The 14350-nt window shown below is 40.9% G+C and overlaps 1 protein-coding gene across 4 annotated transcripts in view; it reads right to left on the bottom strand.

Annotated features, from left to right (window-relative positions):
* Positions 1-14350, bottom strand: part of MYO1B (myosin IB) — a 170673-nt gene that overhangs the window by 149714 nt on the left and 6609 nt on the right. The window contains exon 1 of one of the 4 annotated variants that reach the window (XM_079135085.1): positions 2624-3107. The exons of the other annotated variants lie outside the window; for them this stretch is intronic. The gene's annotated coding sequence lies outside the window, so the exon portion shown is untranslated. Of the gene's footprint in view, positions 1-2623; positions 3108-14350 lie in introns of those variants that run through there. 4 annotated transcript variants of the gene reach the window in all.

The raw sequence follows: 14350 nt of genomic DNA, 5'->3' as shown, positions 1-14350 counted from the left end.
TAACGTCTGAAGGGCTACGAGTCCCTGCAGGACAAGGTAGCCAAAAACTATAAACCACTGTTCTATGCTGAAACACAAACTCGGCTGCACGAGGGAATGTGCTAATTATAACCCACAGAATTCTCAATTTGTTCCCTCAAGGCAGATTTAAAAAAATTCCAAGAAGTCAGATGTGTTTAGATTGGCAAACCTGAGACCCTGGAACCCCTGGGCGAATGTAAAACTGCTTAAATATAACTGGCACATCCAACAGCTCTGATTGGCCCTAGTAGATACAGACGCCAAAAACGACCAGTAATTATTACACTAAATACAGCTACCAGGGGAAAATCAACTTCCTTTCCAAATGAATCAATTTGTTAATCAGAGAGTCCAAATCTTGTTTTGTTCCACATGCTAACATCCTCACCAAAGTCCTCCTGTCCCTTGCTTGCCCTCCCCCTCTGCTAAGAGTACTTGTAAAGCCACTCCTCTGTCCTCTTTATACTTGATCGGATCATCCAACCATTCAAGGTGTGTGCTAATTAAAATTAAACGCAGAATGATTTGCACCTGGAGGCACTCCCGTGGGGGTTTCTATACTGGTGCGGTGAGGGACCACTCCAAATCAGATCTCGGAGATAAATGGCTGAACAAAGATACTCACAACTCACATAACATAGCCGGCTACACTGGAGCTACAACTACCTTCTTTGAAAAGTATGGGCCTTTGCATTATTCAGACAGAAAGAAATGTACTGAGTGTATTCTTGTCCCAAGTAAGGAAGCAGGTTATTCCTCAAGGAAACAGCAGCTCTGGCATTCTGCAACAGCCCACAGAGGTCAGAAACTATCACAGCACTTCCCCCAGAGAACTCAGAAGACCCCAGATGCAGACTCTGTTCAGCAGCTCGCTCACTGAGCCCTGGGCATGCTGCCACCTCTGAGCCTCAGTTTACCCACAAAAGTATGTAATGCGTCAGCTTCTAAGATCTCGTCCCAATTTCCATCATTGTTGAGTCAACAAAAAAAGACTTGCTTCTGGAAGGACTAAGTTCCTATCTTATGAGGTTCTAAAGAATGTTAAAAAACAAAAGCCAGCAAATGCCAGTCCACAAAAATCTTTCTCAATGACATTTTCTCAGAGGCAAAGGAAAGCAGCCCTCCTTTGCTCTGACCTCACCATCAAAAAAATGTATTAAAGGTCTAACTAGGGCTGGGGTTGTGGCTCAGTGGTACAGCGTTTGCCTGCCATGTGTGAGGCCCTGGGTTCAATCCTCAGCACCACATATAAATGAATAAATAAATAAATAAGAAATAAAGGTCCATTGTCAACTAAAAAAAAATTAAAAAAAAAAAAAGGTCTAACTATATGCAGCATAGAAAAGACACAGCTGATCAACAGGGTTCAGTAAAGCCATGGAGATACACATAAAAGCCTTCTCTGTGTGTTTACAGTTATGTACAAGGTTAGCTGCCAAATGGAACTGATTATTTTTAAAAATTCACCTACTTATAAAAGCAACAAGGTATCTATTTAATTACACATTTAAAAATCCATACATACAAAGGAAGAGAAGGACATCATTACTCAACAGTGCAGCTTCGGCAACGCCTTTGTACTCAGGGTTAAGAAAAAGTTCTTTGGAATAATAAAAATTCAGAGGCTTCCTCAAGCAGTTAGCTATGAAAATAAAGTCTGAGAAACTATGTAAACAAAGGGAGAGATGTTTAGACATTTACATTAGGATTTCATGAATGTTTATGGGTTGAGAAGTGATCAAACAAAAATAGTTAAGATGTTCCCAAGAAGACCCTGATAATGGACAGACAAAACTACTGTCATTTAAAAAGAATTTTTAAAGAAAATAGCTAAATCACTGTAGTGGGCTATTTCACCTAAGCTGATTAAGATCAACAATCACGTCACATTTTAGAAGTTTTTCTGAGTCAATTTCTAATCAGTTTTTTTTTTTTTTTTCATATTGGAAGCATTATTTAATTCAAAATCAAAGACATCCTAATTCTTACTCATTTCTAAATGCACTCTGTAGTATTTACAAAGAGATACACAAGAGACCTACAAGGTACACCATAAATAACAAGTCACACATAAATGTTCACAAAAATTTGTTTACAAATTTACATTTATAAGTGTTAACTAAACTGAACAAAAGTTCTGCAAATATACAAACATTCTACATGTTACAGCAGTTATTTCACATATTTATACAAGCACACATACATACAAATGCACACTTCTTTCCCCTGGCATACACCACGTACTTTGTTATTAACCTGTGAAGTTACACAAAAATCCAGTTTTAAAGTTACTCAGCTTGACCATGTAAAGCCAAACTCTCAAAGGAAATTTTAGTAAGAAATAAAATGTTTTATAGTGAACTACACTGTAAAATCCTCATTAAGAAAAGTTACTTCCCTCTACAAGTAGTTTAGCCAAAAAGTGTTCTTGAAATATATCAATAGATGATAAATCAGCAAATGAAAACTACCCACAACTTAAAATTCACAGTTGTACCCTTAAGAATGTACCTCGACAGGTAGGTGGGTATAGGAAAACTAGAGTCCTTTCTAAATGACATAAATACACTGTCCCCCTCGTTTAGAAATTAAAACCGCTTACCAACTTTTCTTCCCCATTGTTCTTTCCCCTGATTTAACCAGCACTTCGGCACTCAGTTGATATGAAAGGAAGAGACAAACATTCGTTGTGACAGGAGAACACACTAAGTACAACAAATATTTTGCACACAGATAAGACGGGGAAAGTAGGTCAATATCCTGAGGCTAGGAAGAGGCGGCCTCCACTTCCACCCAGGACCGCACTGTTAACCCTGCTGGACTCGCCTCTAGCCACAACCTGTGGCTCTGAAGGGGCACCTGGTCTGCACAAGACCCTGGAGAAGAGAGGCTGTGGCTCCATCGCTTCCTGCAATTGCAATCTAGGTGGAGGAAAAAAACCCTTCAGAGCAACATGAGCAGTAAAACCAGTGCTCACCCAGGGCAGCTGATTCACCTCAAAGGAGGTACAGAGAGATCTACATCATGTTTAGAGGTGCAGTGGTTATCCTAACAAAGGAGGATGGAGAAAGATGACTGAAGAGGTAAAATCTGACCTTGACATTGAAGGATGAGTAGGACGTGATCAAGGAGAAAAAAGAAAATTTAAGGCAATAAATATAAATCATACACAAAATAGCAGCAGAGGACAGTAAAATAGGGCCCTGGTAGGCAACAAAGCTGGATGACTGGTAAGCTGAGTCCAGACTGGGAGTCAGATCTACAAAACTTACAGCTTTGGAGTATAGGGTAGAGAGGGAAATACTGTACAACCTTATCTACTTTGTATGTGCTACAGTCCTTACTGATGGCAGTACATCGAGATGACAACAGTAGGATTGGTGATAGTCTAACAGAAAATAAAATTGAGGACAGTCATTACATACAGATGATGGGGAGTCACCAACACATCTTTCAGCAGGGATAGAGACTGTATTAGTCAACTGTTACTGTGACAAAATACCTAAGACAATAAAATTAAAAGGAGAAAAGGTTTATTTTGACTCATGGTTCTAAGGGATTCAGTCCATGGCTGCTTTGTCCTATTGCTCTGGGCCTGCAGTGGCACAGTACTTCCTGGTACAGGGGGCCCTTCCACCTCATGGTGGCCAGGAGAAACAGACATGGCCAGGGTCCCAAAATCTCCTTCAAGGACACACAAAGACCTAGCTCATTTCCCTATGCCCCACTTCATAAAGGTTCCACCACCTCCCAATAGTGCCTTAGGCTGGCAGCCAAACCTTTAATACATGGGCCTTTGGAGGTACATTTCATATCTAACATATAGCAGAGACATTAAAAATTTAAAGGAGGTATAAAGAGGGGATAATCTGATTTTGTTGGTAGAGTGACTATACACAGGGAGAAGCACTCTGTGTAGTTGTTCAGATTGCGCACTGCACAAAAGTAGACCAGCAAGCAACAGGGAATTCAACTGGGGCTCAAATCTAGTAGTTCAGGAATAAGAACTACAGGATTGCTAATGAAAATGAAACAAAAGAGGTGCAAAAGAAGTCACAGACAAATCTATTATAAAAGGAGGGAGACTAATTTGATGGAAGGTGCAAAAGAGATAGGAGAGCTTAAGACTAAATTAGAGGCCCTCTTACCTAAATGCACAAGGACAATAGCTTGACTGATTGGTTAAAAAAAAAAAATTTTAAGGTGGAATTTAGAAGGCCTAAGAAGACTTATACACATGTATACCTTTTTTTTTTTTTTTTTTGTACTGGAGATTGAACCCAGGGGTACTTTACCACTGAACACCATCCCCAGCCTTATTTTTATTTTGAGACAGGGTCTCGCAAAGTTGCCGAGGCTCGCCTCATACTTAGAATTCTCCTGTCTCAGCCCCCTTGAGTCACTGGATTACCAGCATATGCCACCACACCTGGCCTAAACATTATTTTAAATTAAGTTCTATAAACATACATTCATTTGCCAATCTTTTGCTGAAGCACTTTCTCTGGGTGTGTCCACTGACTGTAGTACTCTGTGTCTTTTTTTCACAAGCCATTCTCAAAGACGTCATCCACCAGGTTCAAATCTCTCTGAAGAACAGTGAGGCTGTAAAGGCACCTGGGAAGTTGGCGTGGGAGATGGCATCCCCCTTCACAAATGGCCCGTGACTTCAGGCAGGTAGCCTGAAAGTGCAGCAGGGATCGCAGATGTCCAGAGGGGCCTGCATCCCTAAGGAAAAGGACAACACAGAGCAGAGCCACCACCTTTATCCATCCTAAGACTCTTGGGTTTTATATGATCACAACTCCAAATGACAGACCATATTAGAATATTTTTATGTTATGATCCCTCCAATCCTTTAGAGTTACCTCAGCTGCTCCTAGATTGGCTTCAATCAAGTTCAGTCTCATCAGGTGGTTTCCAAAGCATTCAAATAGATTTTTATAGAAACAACAATTCTTCTCAAACACATATTAAGATCACTATATTGAACATGATAATAAGCACAACTGGCATATGCAGGCTTGGGAATAAAGAGTCGAGTCTGGATACACGAATACCCCATCTGGTGGGAAGAGGTAACACACTCCAGGGCAGCTCTCCAGCTGAAGGCCAGTGTAGGGTGGGCATCAAGACACTCCTCAGAGGGAAAGAACACACCAACTGATTCAGCCAATCTGCGGTGCCATACGCGCCTGTAGCTGTCTCTAAGGCTGTGCATCTAGGCAATTTAACAATGAGGAGTACTGCTTAGTTACCAAGTTCAAAATCTGGTTGGTTGCCAGGCACGGTGTCACACACCTGTAATCTTAGCAGCTCAGGAGGCTGAGGCAGGAGGATCACCAAGTTCAAAGCCAGTCTCAGCAACTTAGTGAGGCCCTAAGCAATTAAGTGAGACCCTATCTCAAAACAAAATACAAAAAAGGGCTGGGGATGTGGCTCAGTGGTTGAGTACCCCTCAGTTCAATCCCCAATACAAAAAAAAAAAAAAAATCTGGTTGGTTTTTCAAACTATATCCAACTACTATAATGATCCTGTCCCAAATGTGCAGTTATAAGTGTTTCAGTCACTAGAGAAAGCACAAAAATAACCCTTCAAACCTACAGCCAGCCATGGAGTAAAGAGCCCAAGGTTACTTGTCATTCCACAAGGCTAAAAGACTAAACATGTACATCACTATTAAAACCTAAAAATTTTAGTTTCATCCTTTAAAACTATACACCTTTAAAACCGTCAGCATAGATAAATGTTCCTCTTGGGAAAAGTCACATTCTTTAAAAGAATGAAGGTGCCCAGAGAAAGTTGAGTGTTCCTGTCTAAGTAGCCAGAGTTGACACAGCCACGATTTATATGCTTTTAGAAACTTAATATTCAGTCTCTTCAAAATAAGATCTTTCATATAGAAATAATATTGATATATTTCAATAGCCTACTGTGACAGATAACAAATAATATGTTGTTATAGTTTGAATATGGTTTGTTCCCACCAAAAGTTCATGTTAAAGCTTAAATTCTCCAGGTAATAGTATTGAGAGGTGGTGGCCTTTAAGGTGATTAGGTCACTGGAGGGATTAATGTCTTCCACTTTGGACAGGATTAGTTTTCAAGGGAATGAATTTATTCTCTCCAGAGTAATCTGTTATAAGGCAGGACAGCTCCTTTGTCCCTTCTCTCTTCCACATGTGCCCACTTGCCTTTACTTTTTGCCACGAGGTCATCACCAGAAGCTGAGCAGATATTGGTGCCAGGCTCTGAGACTTCCAGAACCACGAGCTAAAACAGGCCTTTTTTGATAATGAGTTGCCCAGTCTCAGGTATCCTGTTACAGCAACAGAAAATGGACTAAGACACACATACATACCAGAAACCCCAAAACGACCAAACTCAGGTAAACATATACATACTAGAAACCCAAAACAACTAAACACAGTTTAACATATATTCAAAAGTCAACCCTGACCCCTTCATCAATATCATCCATGTAAAGATTCCTTGCACAGCATCAAATGTGATGCTAAACTCCATGTAGCCTTAATACATTTGGAGGAAAAGGCAGAGATACCATAGCTGCCAAAATAATTCTGCCCCCAGACTCTACTGGGACATTAACCCACTAAGTTTTATTTTAACCAAAGTAGGTTTGAAAGAAAAGGAACCCAAAACCAAATTCTGAGGAGAAAAATATTTATTTGTGAAATATAAAGGTATACTAAAAACATAAATTTTTATTGAACCTTGACCTAAATCAATGTCCCACTATGTTTTGTTCTGTTTTGTTTTGTTTCAACCATGAGCTGACAGACACAATAATAGCAACCACAAGGGCAGGACTACACAATGGTTTTATCCACATAATCAAACAAAATAGTCTCAAATTCATCTGAAACGAATGTTATGTCTAGAAGAGCAAAACCTGAGCCACGGGAGACTGAGTTACGATTGAGGGAGCTGAACAGACAGATGAGCTTGATTCCAAGAAGAGGTCAAGGCCCAAACCTTACAAAACCAGGGCAAAGGGACCAGGAGGAGATACAGAAGACAGGCCACCAACACCAAGGGAGCAGAGTGTCAGGGTGTGGGGAGGGATGGCCATGGGGCAAGGAGGGAGACCAGTGGGTCACTGGATGTAGAATAGCCGTCTGTGTGCCATGGACTGTGTCCCCTCAAGGTTCATAGTTGAAGCCTCACAACAGTACATCAAAAATGTACTCTCTTTGAGACAGGCCCTTTAAAGTCTAACTTGAAGTTAAAATGGGATGATGAGAATGGACCCTTATAAGAGGAGAGTAGGACACAGAGGAGACAAACCATAGGATGGCCACCAGCGGACACAGCACGCGGGCAGTCATTGGCACCCTGAACAAGAGGTCTCCCAAGAAACCTATCCTGCTGATACCTTGATCTTGGACTTCAAGCCTCCAGACTGTACAAAAATAGGTCGCTGCTATTGAAGCTGCTTAGTCTGTGGTATTCAGTTATGGCAGCCCTGGCAACTGACACGCCATCCTGCAAGCCCTCAGCAAGTGCCTATCAGTCTCTTCACCCACAGCCTACCGCTGACAGCTGCCATCCTTCCGGGTTCCCATCACTCAGCACATGCCTCTAGGCCATCTCTTATAAAATGTCACCATCTGTCTGTTGTCCCTCTTTTACACTCTCCCCCACCTGGCTTCTGTGTGGCCATTTCCACCTGGTCATCCACTTCCGACCCCTGGCTAGTCCCAAACTGAACCCCTCACCTGCAGCCCTATCCATACCAACCACTCCCAATATCATATGATCCCAAACCTTGGGCACTGTCCCACACTCCTACTCCCCTGCACCCCAATCTGCTCAGTCCATCCACCCCATGATTAAAGAGGGTGCAAAGTCTCCACAACCACCTCCGACCTAATCATCTCTCCCTTAATATCTACTGACAGAAAATCTCCCAATATAGAAAAGGTTATAAGTTCCAAAAGATTCATCCACAGGATTATTTACAACAGCGAAGTGGGAGAAGCAACCCAAATGCCCAACAATAAAGGGATGTTTCAGAAATTATATGCCCAGTGGAAAAATATACAACTATGAAATGCATTTCAAAACCCAGGCAGTGTTCCCAACATAAACACAGGACAAATGCTTGAGGTGATGATCTGATCGTTACACACTGAATACAAATACCATATGTATTGAAAAATCACACTGTACCCCACAAATACGTACAACTTCAAGTAAAAACATATTTTAAAAAACTATACAGCAATATGGAAAATGTCCTCTATGATTACAACCACATTTTTAAACGTGCAGACAAAAAGCTTGGAAAGGATTATTCAAAAACGACTGTAGCTGATATTTTAAGGGAACAGATTCAAAAGTGTCTTTTCAACTCCATTTTCCAAACCTTTTATAATGTTCTTAAAATTATTCTCTAATACAAAATATCCAAAAGAGAGTTCCAGTAATCTTGTACTCTCTGAGGGACTTGGTTTCAGGACAACTAGGGAAGTCCTGTGTCCCTTCAGCTCCTGTTCCACCTCCCTGATACATCCGCTTGCAGTATCAGTACAAGTGCCCACTTTAAAAGGTTCCCCTAAATCCTATTACACATATAGCTCTCAGCATGAGAGCCGCAAAATTGATTAATTATTTCAAGAACTCCAACTGGTCATATAAACAGCTGCACAATTGCAGAACTGGGCTCCCAACATCTGCCACAGTTATTAACTGTTCTCATAGGAAAAGATCACCATGTACGAGTTGCTGCCAAGAGAACAATTGTAAAGCTGGAAGCTAAACCAGAGAGAAGGTGAAGCAGCCTACATCAGACACCTCACAGGCTCACTGTAAGGAAGGGGCATCTTCTCTGCCCACAGAGTGGAGAGTGTCAGGTGTCACATCTTAGAGTCCACGAAGTCCTCACCAGCACCTATGCAGCTCTGTGACAAAACCCAGTGAGCAATACATACAGACCAACTCTCCTTCAACTGCTGCCCTCAAAAGAAGTACTGTTTCTGATTTAAAGAATTCCTGGGACAAATACTTTTGAAAGGCACTAAACCCTAAGTATGCCCATTTTATAAATTCAAATTTTATTGCAAGCACACTACACTTCCTTCAACCAGAGAAGGAACTATCATAAATACATTTCTTACATTCAAATTTGGCACTGGCCGTTAGAGATGAAAAACATCATAAAATTACAGTATAAGATACAGGAAGACAGCACCTCCTTTCATTCACCTAAATACTCTCAACTGTGCAATCTCACTGAAATTAGCAGTATTTCTCAAATAGCTCTTCCACTGATACCAAGCAACACAGCTGCAACCCACACATCTTCTTTGAGTTCTATGTCAGGATAATTCTGAGATACTTATAGAATGCCACTGCTCAGGAAGAAATTCCTGTAAACAAACAAGCTGCAGGAAAGCCCATTTCTCCCTTCAGTTATAAAGAAGGGAGCATGAGAGGAAAGCCAGAATGTTCACTGAACTTATCACGGACATCATTAGAATCAATGAGCTTTTGAGGAAATTGGTCAAATTTTACACGGTTCCTTTGTAAAAATATCTTCTGGTAATATTCCAGAGTTCTGTTCTTCCAGTTTGGAAAAGTTTAAAACTCCTGACACACACCAAGATGGCAGCAACACAGACAACCCTAGGCAAAACCAGTCAACAGGGAACGCTCCTCTCAACCTTCATGCTCCCTGTCCTCCAAATTCCTGGTGCCTTTAGAAGTCCACAGATCCCCCAGAGTTAGTTTGTAAATTAACTAATTTTAGGTGTAAGTAAATTAAAAGCAAGTTAGATTTGCGGGGGTGAAAAGTTATCTGTTGACCATTAAAAAGTAGGAAATTGAATGTAATGTATGTGTGCATCACTCTCCCACGATAGTCAGTGAAGAAATCTCCTACTCTTTTTCTGTATCGAAGAAGTGTGTGCATCGTGTCACGATGCATAACAGCAAGTGAAGAAAAAAGATGGGGCACTAAAAGGAGCGATTTTGAAAGGGGAGGAGTAAGCGGAGACCCAAAGAAGGAAGTAACAGATGGTCAGAGGCCCATCAGGGAAGCACAGACAGAAACAAAAAGAATGGTCACAGCAAAAGCAACGTTCAAAGAAAGTTTCACAAGGAACAACATCCCCATCTTCTGACTGTGGGGCTCCTTCTAAAGATGTGTGCATACAGTTGCATTTCTATACCTATAAGCATAAGGTGGAAATTATCCCACCTACAAAGGCCATTAGAGCTGGGACCTCAGAATTTCCTTCTACTCCAACCTCCTTTATCAAACCACCGGGCAGCTGCTAGTCGGGCCTTTCTTTTTTCACATGGTTTTATTACAGTATTATTAGTACAGAAGTAAGATAACCAGATTATAAATGATTTAGAAAATAGAGGGATAACAACAGTAAAAGTCACCTCAATCTACTACCCTAACACAATCACAGTTAACACTTTGATCTTTTTCTTGCCACCTTTCTTCCTATATATTTTTCAAAGAAGTAGCTGAAATCCCACATCAGTCATAAACAACTCATGCACCGCTTGGATTCAGAAAGACGTGATACCTGGTAGGGGAAGAGGGAACCCCAGGAATCCACTATGGAAACACTAAGCAGTGGTAATAATGCTCCCTGTCCCCTGAGTGCTTGTGCTGTGCAGGCACTAGTCTAGGGACCACCCATACGCTGGCTCATTTAATCCTGCCTACAACCCAAAGAAGGTTCTATCATTACCCACATTTTGCAAATGAGGAAATGGAGACAGACACAGAATAAGCTACAAGCCCAATGATACAGGTTACTAACGCTAAGCAGAAAAGTCAAGTCTCAAAACCAATACTTTGTCGAGTCCAGCCCATAACCAGTGCACCAACACTGCTTCTCACTAAAGAGGGTTCATCTCAGTGTAAAATTCAGATGCACGTGGCCCAGATGCAAAGCCTTAATGACCAAGAATAGCAGCAATTCCAGGTGGGACAGGGAGTGTGTAACACACGTTCCCTCCCACTCCCTACCCTGTGGTCAAGCCCAAGTCCTCACCATGAGTTTGATGGGTGGGAGGGAGGAAAAGGGGAGAACTGAGCCACTGGAAGAGCCATTGAGGGGCCCGCCCAAGACCCCTTCCAAGAAGGGCAGACTGGCCTCTGAGCAAGGACGAAGTCCATTAGTGCAAAGCCCAGAAGGAAGGTGCTGAGCAGGACACACCAACAGACGCCAGCATTAGTGGCAACGGCAGAAGCAGCACTGGTGCTCCTCAACTTACAAAGGGGTTACATCCTGATATATCAATCATAAATGGAAAACATGCATTTAATACAACTAATGTACAGAACCGTGTAGCTTAGCAACACAGGTCCTGGTGGAGCACAGGTTGTTAATCCTGGAGATTCTCTGGCTGAATGGGAGTCAAGGTTTACTGCCACTGCCCAGCATCTGGAGAAAGTAATGTGCCATAAATGGCTTCAGCCTAGGAAAGAGCAAAATCCAAGATCCAAAGTAGTTCTACTGAATACTTATCACTTTCACACCACAGAAAGTCAAAAAAACAGCTAGGCATAGTGGTCCACACCTGTAATTCCAGTGACTCAGGAGGCTGAGGCAGGAAAATAAAAAATCTGAGGCCAGCCTCAGCAACTTAGCAAGGCCTTGACCAACTCTGCAAGACCTGTCTCCAAATAAAAAAATAAAATAAAAAGGGCAGGGAATGTAGCTAAGTGGTAAAGCACTACAAGGTTCAATATACAGTATTTAAAAAAAAAAAAAAGTAAAAAACCCCATCGTCAAAGGAGACTATACTCAAGGGGAGGTGTCATTTTATAAATGATCTGTTCAGGTCACATCTGTAGGAGCAGTTCTCTCTTATTTTAGCAGTTTCATTTGGGGGAGGAGAGTATACTAACCAAAAAGAAATATCTCCATGGTTATATTGATCAAAAAGAAGTATCTCCATGTTGTCATAATTTAAACACTATTAAATAAACCAGTCTGATGATTTACTGAGAAGTAATAACTTGATCTGAGTCACTGATTGCTAAAGGCTCTGGGGCTAAAGTCTCAGGGCTCTGGATCCTCTTTTTCACTCTTTGGAAGGTTCTTCCCTCCGACTCTCCCTCTAACACCAACTCATCTTTCTGGTAGCTGCGTGAATACACACTCCCTCAAACATGCCCCCTGTACCCCAACCTAAATTCCCCTCTCCCTCTCTCTCTTTTTCTCCAGACACCATCCTCTTCCTTCACAGAATCCACCCAATTCATGAAAATATACCATTGTGTGTTCATCTCTGTACTGTCTCTCTCCCTTATACTTCATGAAAGCCAGAAACCACATCACTACTAAAGACTGCACACTTAGTATAGTTCCTGAGACACAGTAGAAAGCCAAATATTTGATGAATGAATCAATGAATGCATTTGAATAGCTCAAAGTCGCCCCTTCCTTACTTCTATGAGTATTGCATATAATTTTAAAATTAAAGTAAATTGTGATTTTCCAATACAGCTTTAGTTATTTCATGCTCTATTAAAAAGCCATCTGACTTCAGGCTTCCATGGCAAATATATGTTTAGATGTGAACTTAATCAATCAAGAATCATTTATGAACAAATACAAAATCAATCCCGTTCTTGTGCATCAGAAACACCAATCAGAAATGTACTAACCAAATCCATTCACAAAGACCACAAAAACCATAAAGCGTCCTTGGCATAAATCTAACAAAAGATGTGAAAGAGTTTGATACTTAAAATTACTTATTAAATTTTACTGAAGGACATAAAAGTCCTAAATATAAAGAGTGGGTTATCAGGTTTGCATATGGGAAGCCATGAAACCATAAAGATATCAATTCTCCCTGAATTTCTATTTAAATGCAATAACACAAAAGGTGGGGGGCACAAGCAACAAGCTGGGAGAACAACTTAACCTGTTTGTTGGGAAAGAAAAGTAGAACATGCTCTTTGATGCATCAACTGACACGAATCTGGAAAATGGCATTTTTTTGTGAATTCCAACTATTTCACTTTGATGGGTGTCTAATGTTATTTTCAGTATTTTATTGTGTTTCAAATATTTTCTCTTTTTTTAACTTGTCAAACAGTAAGCACTGTAAATTCAGAAGAGCAAGAACAGCATGTCTAGGGAAAGGTGGCAAAGAAGTGGGGAACAAAAACTGGGTATAAAAAGATGGCACAAGCCTGTAATTCCAGCTACTCAGGAGGCTGAGGTAGGAATATCACAAGTTCAAGGCCAGCCAACTTAGCAACTTAGTGAGACCCTGCTTCAAAATAAAATACAAGTCTGGGGATGTGGTTAAGTACCCCTGAATTCAATCCCCTGGTACCAAAAGAAAAAGAAAAAAGATGTGTCCATGTGATAGGTAGAAAAGGACTTTCAGGGAGCAGGAAAGATCCAGAAGGACAAGATTTTAAAAAAGCAACTGAGAATGAACCAAACATGGCTCATATAGGAAACACCCCCGTAGAAAGTCAGAGAATAAGAGATATAAAACGACACAATGAAGTGACAACAGGGGTGTTATCTAGAAAAAGTGATCCCCCCCCCCCACAGGTGTATAGCCATGACATGATTTGGGACATGCCAATTCTATTTAACTCTCTTGGAAAATCACATTGCAGTTATAAAAAAGACCATGAGAAGACATGCTGCAAACAAACTTACCTGAAACACTGTTTAACCCAGCAATTCTAACATGTCCTTGGCCAAAGAACCCTTTTTCACACCAACATCTACTAACTTTATGAGATTTAAATTTCTAACCTTCTAACTTCTCACAGAACAACCAACTGTGGGTAATGCTACACTCTAGTAACCCAGTCTTATAAAGATGGGAACCAGGATAGGGTGTAAGAGTTTGAATATAAATATTTAAGGAAACAACAAGCCAAACAGTGACAGACTGGGTGGATGTAAGGGTACAGAAAATGCAGCAGGCAGGACAATCCAAATTCATGATGATGAGAAGGCTATTAGCAAAACAGAGAGGTCAAAAGGAGACCAACTATTAGAAAATGGGCACTAAAGTTGGATTTAGAGGGTTTGGGGAGGCAGTGAGAAGTCAGAAGAGTTGGTGTTCAAGTTCCTAGATTTGTCCCTGTTAACTTTGAACCTGAGAAGGTCTCAAGTACAATGAAGGAGATAACAACGTCACATTCTACCATTTCAGAACTAGAGGATTTGAAATCAAAACACCAATTCAGTCAAGTTCTATCTTTAAAGAAGGTGTGAAATACATAGAATGAAGGATAAAAATAAACAATTCAAGATGAATTTAACTACATGCATGAGAGGTTTTTAAGAGATTATGCAATTA

The sequence above is a fragment of the Sciurus vulgaris genome (assembly GCF_902686455.1).
Source record: "Sciurus vulgaris genome assembly, chromosome: 3".
Classification (NCBI taxonomy): domain Eukaryota; kingdom Metazoa; phylum Chordata; class Mammalia; order Rodentia; family Sciuridae; genus Sciurus; species Sciurus vulgaris.
Note: the sequence above shows the minus strand (reverse complement) of the source record. Positions and strands in the feature narration are given on the sequence as shown.